This window comes from Carassius gibelio, chromosome B14 (genome assembly GCF_023724105.1).
Source record: "Carassius gibelio isolate Cgi1373 ecotype wild population from Czech Republic chromosome B14, carGib1.2-hapl.c, whole genome shotgun sequence".
NCBI lineage: Eukaryota > Metazoa > Chordata > Actinopteri > Cypriniformes > Cyprinidae > Carassius > Carassius gibelio.
This window is the reverse complement of record NC_068409.1, coordinates 13,931,035-13,947,802: the sequence shown is the minus strand read 5'-3', so window position 1 is coordinate 13,947,802 and position 16,768 is coordinate 13,931,035.

Here is a 16,768-nt window from a genome sequence, read left to right as displayed (position 1 = left end):
ACAGGTATAAAAAGAAAATAACACCCACAGAAACACCTACACACACACTACACACTGATCACCTTTAAGCAAATTAGCTGCATCATATCATCTTCTACTGCGCTCGCAGCCTCTCAGTTTGTACTTGTTTTATCAAATTAGATTTCATGGCCACAACGCAGCGGCTGAGAGACTGTGCGATCATAATAGCTAGTCAGTGGATTGCACATCGTAGTGAAAGTCACTTAACCAGACTGCAGGAAAATGATGGGTTTGAATTTGCATACTTCCCTTTTACTCTCGTTGTGTGCCATCCTCAAATTAGCATGGGTAATGTGTAACTGCACATTAGCATAGCATGTGTAATGGCATATTAGTGTTAGATTAAATTCCCCCAAAAAATAAAAAAGAGATGCGAATACGAGAAGGGTGAAAGCAATAAATAAACCAACAGAAAGTAGATATTTATGCAGCCTGCCACAGATTACTGCTGCATGGACATTAGCATTATCAGCATAAAATAAAAACAAAGTGCTAATACATATATCATTTATAAATGCTCTAGTTTTATAAATATTTGACTTCAATTTGTTATACCCTCAGAAGGACTATAAAAGACTACAAATTGATACTTATGTCCTCTTATTGCTGTCATTATGAAGACGTTTCAACACCATTACATCTCAGAAGGCATGCAATTTACCAGTATCCAATAACAAAAGACCTCTAAGGGATCCGTGGCACTTCAGCATGCTCTGCCTTGATCATGGCTGCTCTAGAGCACTTTTGAAGTCTGGAGATTGCTGATGAGACCATATTCCAACATCCCATCATTCTCTACTACAGCAATTTCTCACTTTCACAGATATGGACATGGAATGAAAAAAAGGGGGAAGACACTGGGAGCAACAGTCAATGGAAGATAATATTTATCTTCAGTAGTTGTCTGCGGGTCCTTGTCTCATGTGTTTTCTTTACGTGGTTCCCTATCTGGTAATTATGCAGAAGAAATTAATACCATTATTTAGCATTTTACATTATTGAAATGCTCAAGAACAGGTCATAGTTTGTGAGTAAATTAAGAATATTTACAGCCTTCAAGTCTCTATCCATTAGTTAACTGTGTAGTAATAATTATAAAAACACTCAATGAATGAATAAATGAATGAATAATAATAATTGTATATATACATATATATATAAAACAGTAAAAATATATTTTACTTTTGTAACTGCAATATAATACAAGTTTTTAATAACATTATTTATTATGTATTTATTTATTAACTTATCTTTTTTTGAGACATATGTCACTTGGTGCTCTGAAGGGGGGGAAACTTGCAGTATAAGCTTTTCACAATTGTTAAAGGTGTTTCTTTAACAGACAATTTGCTTGTGCTTTATTTGTCCTCACACCAGTGAGAGTCAGCCTACCATTCTACAACCTTGTATTCTTTTGCAGCACCTAATAAAGTTACTTGCCATGTCATTAAAGCAAACTTTTACTCATATTTGGCACTTATCGGGTGTTAATTTTGCACCCTTTTCACACATCAGTCCTGCTGAGTCATAATACATCAGGTTACATCCTAAAAGCTTGTTATCCTTTGGAGTGATCTTATAATATTTTCAGAACCAATTTAGCACCACCTCCTCCTAAGGTTTAAATTCCATATATAAGGTTTAATTAGATTCTATAGCTGCAGGCCCTTAAAAAATAAACACCAAAATTAGCTATTTAAAGTTTTCTTTCATGCTTTAAACTTAACACACAGTGCAAATTCTTCCTTAAATACATTGTGTTAAGTATGTTTTCTCACTATTTTTAAAAGCAGAGTTAGCAAGAAAGGAACATATTTCATAAATACGTTTGATAAATAAAACGGGTTGGATTGTTGTTTTATGTAATGGGCTTCTGAACCAGTGAACTATGAAACTCAATTTACAGACCTTATTAAATGTGTTCTCCTTTATCTAATCTTCAGGCCATTGACCTTCATTGAGTGTTTAGCCTGCCTGTAGTTTTGAGGGCACAATGACATCAGTTCCTGTTTTTGGGTTGACTGAAATTGGTTCAGGGAGTCAAACACAGACTTTTGATTATGAGCTATCTTAGTTTCTGACTCTCTCTCTCTTTCTTTTTAATAGACTCCATTTACATTATTTGAACATCGGGACAAACAATCCATTCAGTGAATGCTCATCTATCACAAAATAGATTTCTTTACTATTGCACACCAGAGGGTTGTTTAAGAAGATATGCTGATTTAATTTTCTTTCTGTCTTCAGTATTGTAAATAACTTTGCATCCGAGAAGAATGAAGTACCAAAACCTCTGAATTCGTTTACTGTTTACTGTTGGTGATATAGTTCAGCAAGAGGTTACCACATCAGGGGGCTCATGATGTTCCTAGTCCTAGTGCTCAGCTCTAAAATATCCTCTAATCAAGTAATAAGATTAGAAACGAGTGCTGCTGTACAACAGACAGAACAAACAGTTTAACCCCTTTGCGTGCAAACATCGCTGACGGCCCCAGTTTATTATTGTTTCACTTTCACAGCACATTAAACATCACTGTCTTACTTCATCTGGACAAACTGTGCATCAATGGAAAGTTTAAAGACTCAAGCTTCGATATTTGACCAATATTTTGATAAAACATTGTTGCAGTGACAGATATTTAGTGATTTATGTCAGGAGTGCAAAATAATAAATCCGTATTATGCCACATTTTGAATAGAAATTCACAACTCCCTCATATTCAGTCACGTCAAGAGCGGTTTATTTGTGTTCACATAGACTCACTGAACAGCGTCAATAAGGATTTATAGACCAAAGATGCATATCTGGGGAGATATATGGATATATTTACTGATGTTTACTTCATATTTCTTCAGACAGAATCGTCATTTCTATTCATTTTCCACGGATTTACGCGATCAGATGATAAACAGCCTCTCCCAGCGATCTCTGTGTGCGTGCAGTAGTCACAGCTCGTGCGGTGTGTGACTCAGACTCTGATTGGGTCTTTCAAACGTCAATCTTAAGAGTTTCATATCTGGGCGCCGCCCCATCGTGTCACATGCTTCCTGCACACTTCCTGGTAGTTATCTGGCCAAAACAACACTGAAACACCTCTGTACACACAAAATATCCGAATAATAAACCCGCGATTACGATAGTAAAGCTTGGTATGAGATTTTCTTGAGATCTGGGGCGTTTTTATAAAAAAAAATCGAAAATGTACATCGGAAATGCTAACTTGTGCAGCGATGAAAAAGGCTACAAATAACATATTTTTACAACAGTAAACGACCAAATTCCACCCCTGATCGCTAAAGGAAGTTATTATAAACACTCGATCGGGGTTTAAAGTGAGTTTTGAGTAAAAGTGTACTAATAATTTCATAAATTGTCAGATGTAGCTTGATGCTAACGTTAGCACCAATGCTACTAATAGCAGGTGCTTTTCTTCTTCATAATGCATTTTTGTCTCAATAATTCACGTAAGGTCGTAAGAAAATGTTTTGTTGTATTTTTATAGTAAGACTTTTGATAAATAAGGGCTAAATGCAAAGAGAGACTGAAGTGAGATCGCTGCTTTGTTGCTTTGTAAAGCCTGAAAAACCACAATCAAGGCTAATAAAGGTGGAATAAAAACAAAAGAATAATGATAAAAGAATAATGCGGATAATGTGTCATACTTGGCGGAGGTGTGAAAGAACCGTTTGGTGAGAACAATACAATCATGATTCGGGCAGTTTTCAACAGTGAAACATACACAAAGAGCACAGGAAAGTTTACATGTGAGATCTTACAGAGATGACAAGGGCCATAAATCAATCTGATTAGCCTTCTCTAAAAACACACATGACATGGCCTTAGAAAATATTTCATAAAATTCACAGTTTTACAGATTCGATTATGAAATTTTTTATGAAGTCTTGGAAGACTTGTGGCCTTAGCTACACTGTGTTTTCAAACTCATTTCCTACATCAACATTTTTTTAAATACATTTAAAACATATGTTTTTAATATTTTTATTTTTGTTTTTATGTTTGAGCTTATATATCTCTATTATCATAACAGTCTGAGTGATTCTGATTCCTGAACAGTAAACTTTAAAGTGTCAGCTTTGTGAACAAAGGTTGATTATGTATCTAGTCAGAAAGAATCATGAGCAGAAACCTTTTTATTTTGGGTATGTAATTTCGGTCTCCATGCCAAAAAAGGGGGGTTACTAGTAAGGGGTTAATCCAGTGTTTCACAAGCTTTTTTTTTTTCTTCTTCTTTGTGTGTGTGTGTGTTACAAGTCCATCTGTACAAAACTAAAAGTGTACACTAATTATTTATATACTATGGAGCCCCACACATGACATGCAAGAAAAAATAAATAAATTGTGCGCATGATTTACTAATTTGTTTCCTCAATGTACTAGAACGTGCACATTACTATTATGTTCCCTCGATTTACTATTGTGTTCCCACGATTTGCTAATTCGTGCGCACGTAAATATTTTTCAAAATATATACTGATTGTGTGTGTATTTATATATACACAATAAATATACACATTATGCAAACATGTATTATTTTGGATGCGATTAATCACAATTAATCTACACATGCATACATACATACATACACACACATAATTGAAACATGTTTAAAAAAAAATAAATGAATGTATTTTATTTCAGCTAGTTTCCAACATTTCTAATTTTTATTTAAACTAAAATAACAAAAACTAAAACCAATAAACTAAAAGTATAAACATTTAAAAGAATACTAAAATTATAAAACACAACAAAAATGTATGTGTATATATATATATATATATATATATATATATATATATATAAATTTTTCATAATTGAGATTTATACATCTTTTGAAAGCAGAATAAATAAGCTTTCCATGGATGTATGGTTTGTTAGGATGGGAAATATTTGGATGAGATATAAAACTATAACTATTTGAAAATCTGGAATCTGAGGGTTCAAAAAAATCTAAATACTGAGAAAATTGCCTTTGAAGTTGTCTAAATTAATTCTTAGCAATGCATATTACTAATCAAAAAATAACTTTTGATTTATTTATGGTAGGACATTTACAAAATATAGTACAAGCTGCATACATTACAACATTAATATATATATATATATATTAGGGGTGTAACGGTTCACAAAATTCACGGTTCGGTTCGATACGATACACTGATGTCACGGTTCGGTTCGGTTCGATACGTTTTAGATACAGCAAAATGTAAAAACATCTCAACTTTTCAGAATGCCGCAAGCGCACCGCGGGTCATGTGACAAGAACTAACCAATCAGCTTCATCCTTTCCCGTAACAACGTTGAGAGCTCAGGAAAGATGAAGGATCAGCTGATCATAGTTGTATATGGATTGTAATTTTGAAATAAATTTAGTAGCAGAGCTACTGCAAGCGATTTTTAGAGCTGCAAATCCATTTATCCTTCGCTGAAATTTCCGCGTCTCATGGAGAGAGCACGTCATTGTTGCTTAGCAAAGACAGACGCCTCATGAGCGCTTCTGCCCAAGCGCTTTGGAAAGGAGGAGAAAGACGCGCTTAGCGATTTTCATGCGTTTTTAGGCACGATATGTGAACGGCCCCTAAGGCGCTCGCTCACTCAGCACGCGCTGAAGGCTCGTTGCAAAATGTCGAATGCCTTTAACAGACCAGAAATATAAGATCCTAAAATAACCAACAGGTCTGGTGTTTGGGTTGGATTCCCTGTAAGCTATAGTTTCTAAATGCTGCAGGGATAGTTTGCTGCGTGCATGTTTCTCCTTTTTTTCGTCTTTTCCCAGATAGTACTGACGCATATATCCCAGATATTCCTGCTGGTGTTTTTTTTTTTTTTTTTTTTTATTCCCGCTGGTGTACCCTGTCATGTTGCAGATGCGACATACCGTTGTTTTTTTATCCACCACTCTCTTGCCATCACCATTATAGCTTAAAGGGAATCCAAAGTGCACCCAAACACCAGACCTGTTGGTTATTGGAGGATCTTCTCATTTCTAGTCTGTTAAACGCATTGGCTATTTTGCAACGAGCCTTCAGCACGTACTGAGTGAGCGAGCGCCTGCTGAGTAGCCTAACATAAACATATAAGATGGTGTTTTTTTCTTCTTCGGGAGTGTCAGGGGCGTTGCCTGTTACGTTGTTTGGGTTATTGGGCTACCTTGTTGAACGCATATCATTATATTTCTCTCTCTCTCTTTTTTTTTTTTTTTTTCAAATATAATTAATTACTCCAACGAACCGTTCGGTATACATAATGCGTACCGCGTACCGAACCGAAAGCGTCGTACCGAACGGTTCAATACGAATACGCGTATCGTTACACCCCTAATATATATATATATATATATATATATATATATATATATATATATATATATATATATATATATATATATATATTAGGGGTGTAACGGTTCACAAAATTCACGGTTCGGTTCGATACGATACACTGATGTCACGGTTCGGTTCGGTTCGGTTCGATACGTTTTAGATACAGCAAAATGTAAAAACATCTCAACTTTTCAGAATGCCGCAAGCGCACCGCGGGTCATGTGACAAGAACTAACCAATCAGCTTCATCCTTTCCCGTAACAACGTTGAGAGCTCAGCCAAGATGAAGGATCAGCTGATCATAGTTGTATATGGATTGCAATTTTGAAATAAATTTAGTAGCAGAGCTACTGCAAGCGATTTTTAGAGCTGCAAATCCATTTATCCTTCGCTGAAATTTCCGCGTCTCATGGAGAGAGCACGTCATTGTTGCTTAGCAAAGACAGACGCCTCATGAGCGCTTCTGCCCAAGCGCTTTGGAAAGGAGGAGAAAGACGCGCTTAGCGTTTTCCATGCGTTTTTAGGCACGATATGTGAACGGCCCCTAAGGCGCTCGCTCACTCAGCACGCGCTGAAGGCTCGTTGCAAAATGTCGAATGCCTTTAACAGACCAGAAATATAAGATCCTAAAATAACCAACAGGTCTGGTGTTTGGGTTGGATTCCCTGTAAGCTATAGTTTCTAAATGCTGCAGGGATAGTTTGCTGCGTGCATGTTTCTCCTTTTTTTCGTCTTTTCCCAGATAGTACTGACGCATATATCCCAGATATTCCCGCTGGTGTTTTTTTTTTTTTTTTTTTTATTATTCCCGCTGGTGTACCCTGTCATGTTGCAGATGCGACATACCGTTGTTTTTTTTTATCCACCACTCTCTTGCCATCACCATTATAGCTTAAAGGGAATCCAAAGTGCACCCAAACACCAGACCTGTTGGTTATTGGAGGATCTTCTCATTTCTAGTCTGTTAAACGCATTGGCTATTTTGCAACGAGCCTTCAGCGCGTACTGAGTGAGCGAGCGCCTGCTGAGTAGCCTAACATAAACATATAAGATGGTGTTTTTTTCTTCTTCGGGAGTGTCAGGGGCGTTGCCTGTTACGTTGTTTGGGTTATTGGGCTACCTTGTTGAACGCATATCATTATATTTCTCTCTCTCTCTCTCTTTTTTTTTTTTTTTTCCAAATATAATTAATTACTCCAACGAACCGTTCGGTATACATAATGCGTACCGCGTACCGAACCGAAAGCGTCGTACCGAACGGTTCAATACGAATACGCGTATCGTTACACCCCTAATATATATATATATATATATATATATATATATATATAAATCACATTACAAATATAATAAAATAAAAACACTACATTAATTATTTGACAGTATCTCTCTCTCTCTCTCTCTCTCTCTCTCTCTCTCTCTCTTTACTGCAGGTTATAATTTCTGTTTTATAGGTTTAACAAAGCCAAGAACCAAAATCTGTTCAAGTACCCTCTGGATCCTATGTAAGTACCCCCTGGGGTGCACGTGGCTTGTTGAGAATCACCGGATTAATCAGATTTTCAGTTATAGGGCAGAATCCAGAAAAATACGCCTCTATTTCTTCCTAACTTTTCCTCTATATTTGGCTGATTTTTCCAGCAGTTGAAGATGGCAGCATCACCCTACCGCCTGTGAACGGTGGGTAAGATATGATCAGACAAAAAAGGTGCCTTTCTCTGAAACACCTGTGCTCATTTGTGACAGTAACTTCTGAGAGAGACAGAATAAAAATGTCAAGTGCTCAAGACACGTCGCCTGCAAGAACTTCATTGAGATCTTTCACACTCCAAGCGGTGACATCAAAACGCATAGAAAATGTAACACAACATGTCAACGCTTAAGCAGGAACAGCATTTGGTGACAGTTCCTTGCCCAAATCAGTGGATAAAGACACATACGTGTGTATGTGTGTGTGAGAGGGAAGTAAGAGAATGGAAGTACTGACAGTCGATTGTTACTGCATGTGAATCCAAGTCTCTAGTCACTGTGCATCATCGTGCTTTTGCAATATGATTACAGTAATGACAGACAGTGTGTTTTGGCACAAAAGACGTAAGCGTCTTCATGAGCTGATACTGAGTTTATGGTATTTGTATCAACCTCCCTGAACAAGACCATCCCGTCTATCAAACTTGAGACTGCAACATTCACATGGCATTTTAATATTCACCGTGTGTTTCTTGATAATTCGAGGTACTGGTTATATACTAGAAGGATTTTCCAGCAGAAATAGTCAAATTCTTGAGCAAGCATAGACCTTGGAAAAAAAAAAAAATAGAGGCATATTTTATTTTTATAGGTTCCTCGAACAACTGAATATGCTTTAATAAGCAAAACCCTACTGAAGACGGTTGCTTCGGTTTGCTTGCTTTCCTGAAATCTTCCTGTGGAAAAAAAAGCATGCGAGCTGCTTGTTTGTTTCTCTCTTTTTCTGTATTCTATACACTCTCTCCGGTTGAAAAAAATACGTATTTCCCGTGCTATACTTCCCGAGACAGTGTTCCTTTGTTTTCTAAACAATCCTATTGTGTAAGTGCGGGCATAGACCTTGAGTGATGTTGAATGTTTTATGAGTTTGCAGCATTCACATCCACTGACTGGGAAAGGAAGGGCTTTAGGAACCAGCGTGATAAAGTGTGTTGAAAGACAGAGAATAAAACAAAAGAAACTTGTAATGAACAGTTAGCGCATTTATTTTAGCACAATGTCCTCGTTTCTTTGAATAAAGTCATGTGTGAATGCTTTTAGCTTATGTAAAATCATTGGCACACTGGTGAGTTTGTTTACTTCATCCTTGGATTTGGTGTCACGGCTATGTGTGCTTGAGGAAAAACAGTTTCTAGAGTTTTCTATCAGCTTTATAAAATAGTAACTTGTTTGGTTCTCCATTCTGGTTTACAAGCCAGGCACTGCTGGGAGGGAGAAAAAAAAAAAAATATATATATATATATACAGGCCTGTTGTCCTAAATAAGCAAATTCACAGTATTGTTGCTGTCAGATTGATTCCATAGAGGCTGTCGGGCTTCTAGGGATGACTCTTTTGATGACTCAAAAAATTGAAGAAAAGAATGATGCTTCATCCCTTTTTAATGCCTTCTCGGGTACTAGTTCACTTGCTTGAACTGTGATCTTAAAGGCACAGTTCACTCAAGACTGAAACATTATGTTATCCTTTCCATATGATTTCTTTCTGCAGTGGAACACAAAAGGAGAGTTTTGAGGAACATACTGCCTATTTTTCCTCGTGCAATTACTATGAATGGGAACTGCTGCTTTCAAGCTTCAAAAGAGGACTCAGAAAGCAGCATAAAAGTGGCCCATACTACTCATACACTATATCACAAGTCTTCTAAAGTCATACGATAGGTTTGTGAGAGGAACAGAGCCAATTTAAAGCTGTTAATCACTCATATTTTTTTTTTCCGGGTGACACAAAAACCAGAAGAGTCAGATTCATGAATAAACCATTCAAACCAGATCCAACTCAAAAGAGAGATACATTCGAGTATCAGGCATCATTTCTTCTGTCAGAGTTTTGCTTCTCTCACAGTTTTATGTATATTCTCAGTAAATAATGTGTTTTTATCAGATTTCAGTCTGTTCCTCGCATGACATTGACTTGAAATATTGCTCACAAGTGGCACTTTTAACTTTTCTTATATTGACAACAGTGATCATGATATTTCTCAGACGTTATTGTGTGTGTGTGTGTATTACACAGAAGAAAGTAAGTCATGAAAGGCATGAGTGTGAGTAAATGATGATAGAACAGTCATTTTTGGATGAACTATTCCTTTATCTCAAATAAGACAGATTTTGGAACTGTGACAGTGTGCATGCTTGTCAAGGTAACCGCTAATTAAAATCTCTCTGATTCTGTCATATTCACTCAAAGCCTGTCACATCAACACTTCAGAAATGAAAACAGAGATGTCATAAAACCACAAAGAATACTTCCCAAGCTAAATTGCAAACTGTTGGAGTGTCAAGAGATCTCAGAAATAGTTTGAATATGGCAGGCAAATGATCTCCTAACTCAAGGGGTTAATTAACCAGCATGTGCAAATTCTACATTCTATGAGCAGCAAAAGAAAAACGCTATATGCAATATACCAGATCAGAGCTGGACTGAAAGGAAGGCGACCTTCTGTACATCGCTCCTGTTCTTTATAGTTTGGCTCGCACATTTCTTTTTGCAGCTTTCATCTTTTTTTTTTTTTCTTTTCTTGGACCCTGTCCATTTATCTGACCACATTTCTAGAGACATGTCAGATGGATATCGACAGACAGCCCAATCTAGTGGCAAGTGCAGATATTGTACGCTCCACACATCCTGCTCATTCAATTCTGAGAAATTGGTCTCTTTGAAAAAAGCCTGTCATTATTTTGTCACGCCTTGTCCCAAGTGACATTTACAGCAAATAAGTCTACCAGCCAAACGGCATTAAAAAAAAGGACTACTGTGAAGTCATGGCAATTTTGTTGTTCCTCTTTTTGTTTCGAAAAAATTGGATTGGCAGACATCTCTAATCTCATATATGTACTGTAAGAAACAGAGAGGTCATAATTCCCTCTTGCTTCTTTGTTTTGTGTTATGACTCCATTAAGGTTTGACTCATATCTCAGGTGCAGGGTTAGTTCTTTCCAAACTTCCTTATCGCTCTCATTGTCTTAAATCAAAACACATGAGCCAGTGCAGTTGAACAGGAATGTTATTGGCCTGTCTGTTTAAACTCATGCGCTGACTTTATCTACCCAGAGTGATCGTACAGCTGGACACTGTAACTCTTTGTGCTCTAAATCATCCTGTTTGCTTTGATTATTTATTAGATTTATGTTTAAAATAATTGCTGGAGAAAGCTGTAGTTTAGTATTAACATTTCATCATGTGATCATTTCATCAAAGATAATGGCATTTAAATAGAAAAAAAAAGTGCATTATGGTGATAAACTATCTCAAAGAAATATTAAAACACTTAACAATTAAATATAATAAAAACACTTTGAGATATTATTAAAATAGAAAAATTTTAGACAATATTTGTAATAATAAATATTATAAATCAGCTAGGAAATAGATTAGTACTATAAATGCACTTCAGAATCAAGGGAAAAAATGTTTAATCCAATCATAGCTAAGCAACAAAACAGTCAATTAACATCAAACAGTGAATGAAGCTTTGCTACAGTCAAAAAATATACAGGGATACATTTAAGATTTATGTGTTTGTATTGCATATACAATTTTTTTTAATTTGGATAAGTGTTTTTTTATTTATTTTTTATTTATATATGCATTCTGATTTTTTTTTAACTGAATAAATGCAGTAAAAAAGACTATTTAGATAAAATGTATGTTATTATTAATAACAACCTATGCCATGATTTATTTTTTTATTTTTTTCATTTATTTATTTACTGTACACAGACATTTTGCATACGGTGTCATTTATGTATATATCACAAATATTTAGCAAGTTAAGGTAAAAAAATGTTGAATCAACATTTGGAAATGTTATATGCAATAAATCCTAAATTTAGCCCTAAATATCTGCAACAGATTTATTAAATCACCCAAATGCATCCTAAATACATCACACCGCTTTCACTGCTTAAAATGTCACACCAGCCACCCCTAATGTGGTGTTGTCAATATTGGTTTGCTAATACTAGTGCCATTGTCCCTCTCTAAACCCTTCAAGGCAACCATTATAAAGTCTATTACTCTCTTTTTTTTATCATTCGAAGTCATCCTAATCCAGATAAACAAGAGCTTGTCATGCCACAGGGACTTAATATCCAGATGCCTGTCACATAAATCAAAAGCCTGTCTTTAATGAACATGCTGGAGAAATCTTGTAAAGGAGATACATTACATCAGTAAACTGAGAGAGGAAATAAAAGGCGGCTGAGCTTCCTAAAACCTTACAGCGTGCAGTATAATCTTTCATTGTTGTCAGGGCAGTCACAGGTGCTAAACAGCAAAGAGTAAACAATAATGACTCCGATAATAAGTTTAAAAACACAAAGAGGCCCCAAGTGGTGCTGTTTCAGCAGCTACATTATTACATTTCAGTGATGCAATTTATTTCCTTGGGCTTTCTTTCACTTCGAAATATATTTAGTACATTTCCTTCAAATTTGCGCTGGTTTAGAAGGTACAGTAAAAGCTGCAGTATCATGCCGTAATCAGATTCAGACCTTGACATCAGACAGGGGAAACTGCATCCCCTAGCATTTTTTTAAAGAGTGTTCATCCTCGTGTTGTTCTTCCTTTGCTGCAATTGTTGAAAACAAGTCTGTAAAAATAGTTCAAGGAGCCATTGCCGTGGTACTCAGAGTTTCCTTTCATCTTTCATCTTCTGAAGCTCTCCATCAGCAAAACATCCGCCTGATCAATCTGTCTTCACTTAGAAATAAGGCCCTGAAATACATTATCCACTGGACGTTACAATTGCCCAGAACCGTGAAATTATTATATACTGCACAGACCATTTTAAACCTAGCTGAAGCCTCTAGTTGAGCACATGAATGAGTGAATGAACCCCAATGCTTTTGCTGCTTGATACTTGAAATTATAAGAAGATGGGGTTAGAAAATTATACAATCTGGATTCAACAAAGACTTTCGAGATAGCATGCCAAAACAACAAGAAAAAAAGCCCTTTCAAACTTTGCAACCTATTTTACTTTCATAATATGAAGTATATTATATTGAAAAGGGACATATATAATGAGAAGAAAATGTAGGGCGAGAAATACATTTCATTCATCATTGATTTGAATGTCATATTTGTTACACAGGCCATGTCTCTGACTGTGATTTAAAAAAAGAAAATAATAATTTGTGACCATATAAATAAAAATGTCTCTTTTTGCAACAATTTAGTCATGCAAAATGTATTATTATTATTTAAAATATAATGTACTATTCAAAAGTTTTTTTTATCTTTAAAAAAATGAATATTTTCATTATTAAAAAAGTACAATAAATTGATTTGATTTCTTGCTAAATATTTATATTTCAAATAATTACTGTTCTTTTTCATTTTATATTCATCAAAGAATCCTGAAAAGGATATATCATGGTTGACATAAAAATATTAAAAACAACTATTTTCAACAGTGACAGTAATATGAAAAGGGCACCAACAAATCATATTATTATGATTTCTGTGAAAAAAAAAAAAAATGGTTGCTGGAAATTCTGACACTTTGCCATCATTGGAAGAAATGACATTTAAAAAAAATATTAAATATAAAACGTTATTTGAAATCACTATACTATTTTACATTACTGCTTTAACTATATCAATGAAAAAATACTATAAATATTATATTTAACCACATAAATTAAGGAAAAAAATAAAAGCATTAAATATTCACTTTAAACGACATTAGATAATGTTAAAAGGTTGCATTTTAATTATTTATAAGTTTTAATTCCTCCTTATTTTGAAAGTTTGTATTGTCTTTTAGTTGTTTTGGCGAATGGAGGTCTTACAACTGAATGGAATGGAAGATGAATGGAAATGCTAACCAACAGCCATGTCTATATATCACTGACACAATTTACCTTTTTAGCCAAAAATGAACAAAGCAACTACTGCAGTAACAGTTTTTCCTATCCCTTTCTTTTTTGTCCAGGCCCTTGTCATGAAAATTATCTACAGATCATCTTGTAAACAAAGCTTCACTCAGATGCGCAAGACCTGCATCGCAATCACAAAGAGATGTTGCAAACTGCTGTATTTCAAAGCAGACGTGAATGTCAAGCATCCATCAAGTTCAGCGGTATTCAGATTCCACGTTCGGGAGTGAAGTTGATTAATGATATATCTGGAAAAGATCTGCTCAGATCTGACTGAGAGAAGGCATCCCAGATAGATTCTGGGGAATCAAATATCAACAGGAAATAGCAATACACTCACAAGCGCGAAGGTTGAGTGTGTCAGAGAAATTTTATACAGCTTCCTGACGGAGTTCATTTTTTTCTCCCCTCCGTGTCCTGTTATAGTATTTAGTGAAGATGCTGCAAAACAAATTAGACCCGTGGCCTCTCGTGACCTGCCACTGCATGGTTTTAAAGATTGATATGTATCGATGGAGTATGGATACTGTATCAAGACAGCGACTGTCTCCAGTTACCCTCTGTTTGAGTGACTTGACTTGAATGCCTGCCCAGACAAAATCTATACTGAATATATTCAAAGATGGTTTATGCTACCGCAAATATAAAAACACAAACTGCAAAAGATCACACTCTCCAACGAAATAAAGCCTTTACATGAATATTGAATTACTCTCACTTTTAATTAAAGGGGGGGGGGGGGTTGGGGGGGTCAACAACAACTAGACAGTGGCATGTTTTCGTTCTTTTATATGGACTGTATGAAGCCATAGCAGGTGTGCAGAGCACTTCGGTCAATCCTTACATAAACCAGCTGAATGCTGACTTTTATGAACACTTTATGGAGTATTAAGTGAAAGTACGGTAGACAGTGCTCCATTCACAGCTGTGATTGTAGAGGGATATAAAGACAGCATTCCTAAAGACATAGTGCAGGAGGAAGGTAATAAAAACTTACTTCATTTCCAACATCCTCAGCTGTCAGAGAAGCAACACCTGAGACTGCAGCAAAAGAACAGTGCCTTTTAAATGAGAAACTCAACTCCAAAGCACAGCTCTCAGGCTATTACAGCTAATATGATCACTTAGCTCTTAATTTACAGTCCATCTGTGAAGCATTTGCTTTGTCACCGTCTCAGGCCCTAATAAATCACAGTGTTAGTTCTACCTGCCACTGATACACCTTTAAAATTCAAACCTTTTTAACATTTACACAACCATGTCACTCACCACGAAGCAAATCCCAAGAAAGACCTGAAGAGACAGTTTTGTGGGCAAATTAAACCAGCAGAGGGGAAAATGTATGCTTTTCTGTTTGAGGTCACTAGAGTTAGCTATGTATGTGTGTATAATTAAAGCATATATAGATTTAAATTAAATAAATACACCAAGTACCAATTAAAATTGATTAATTTTATTTAAAAAATTTCACAATTAAATCTTATATTTAGTAATCCAGTTTAGGCCTACTGTGGATGTTTTCAGTCTTCAATAAGATTAATATGGGTCACTTTGCATTACAGTATATACTGTAGATTGTATATTTTAATGACACAATACACAGATGCACCCTGTATACAGAGCCAGAAGCATTTCCACTCTGAGGTAAACTTATTCTTCTGTAAAACACAGTACAGTTAAATCACTCAATAAAACATGAACTACAAACCTCTTCCTGTTTTTCATACCTTCAAACTGAGTATTTTTTGGGTGTTTCCTTCAATAAACCGAATGGCCTATAGACCCACAGGAAACATGTCTGCATTCATACACAGACAGCTTAGACAAAAATAATAAAATAAAATAAAAAAAAAAAAGTTCTACAAATACTGGGAGGTGCAAATGAACCACGGGGTTCTGCATACAAACTCTTTACCCTGATGAAGAGGAATTAAAAAATAAATATTAATGTAGGTGAAATCCCCTTAACTGTTTTAACTCTATCCACAGAGTGTCCGCTTCAAAAGAAAAGCTTAAATGAGCCATGGAGCTAACAAATGGCTTGAACATGTTATCTCACTATACAGATTCTGGCCTGCATTTTAAAAATTGATTAATTTTATAAGTACAAATAATTCAGGGGGAAAAAAGGCTGCTTTAAAGACATGCAAACAGTTGGTGAAAGTTTAAAACGAGTGCAACTCAGAAGAAGACTGAAGGCAGGCTTACTTTATGCATGAAAGACAAGAACTAACTATGTAGATAAATGGATTTCGTTATGCTAGACTTGTTTACTTTCCATAATTTCTCATATGTAAATTAACCAAAGATTACAAAGACAACTAAATGTTTTGAGTAATACTGACTCATCTTTCTCAAAATAATATATTTTGTGATTTGCAAGATCAGAAGCAACGGTGCAGAGGTGTGCTATTACTTTTCTGAGATCTCATACCTGTACTGCAGCTCAAAGAGTAGAGCATGACAGTAACAACACCAAGGTCCTGGGTTTGAATCGCACACCCAAAGTACAAAAAAATATAAAAAGGTTATCAGTAAGGAGGTAACTTTTCAAAAATTACACCTTTGTACCCTATTTACTCCTATAAGGTGCCTGTTCGTACCTTAAAAGTATTAGTACCTAAATAGTGCACCCCAATATTAAAATGCATATATTAAATGCAATGTAAGTCACTTTGGAAAATAGCATGTTTCAAATAAATTGAATGCCTGGTAGACAATTAAAAGTGTGGGAAAATTCCATGGGTACATATTTAAGAAGCAACTTGTGT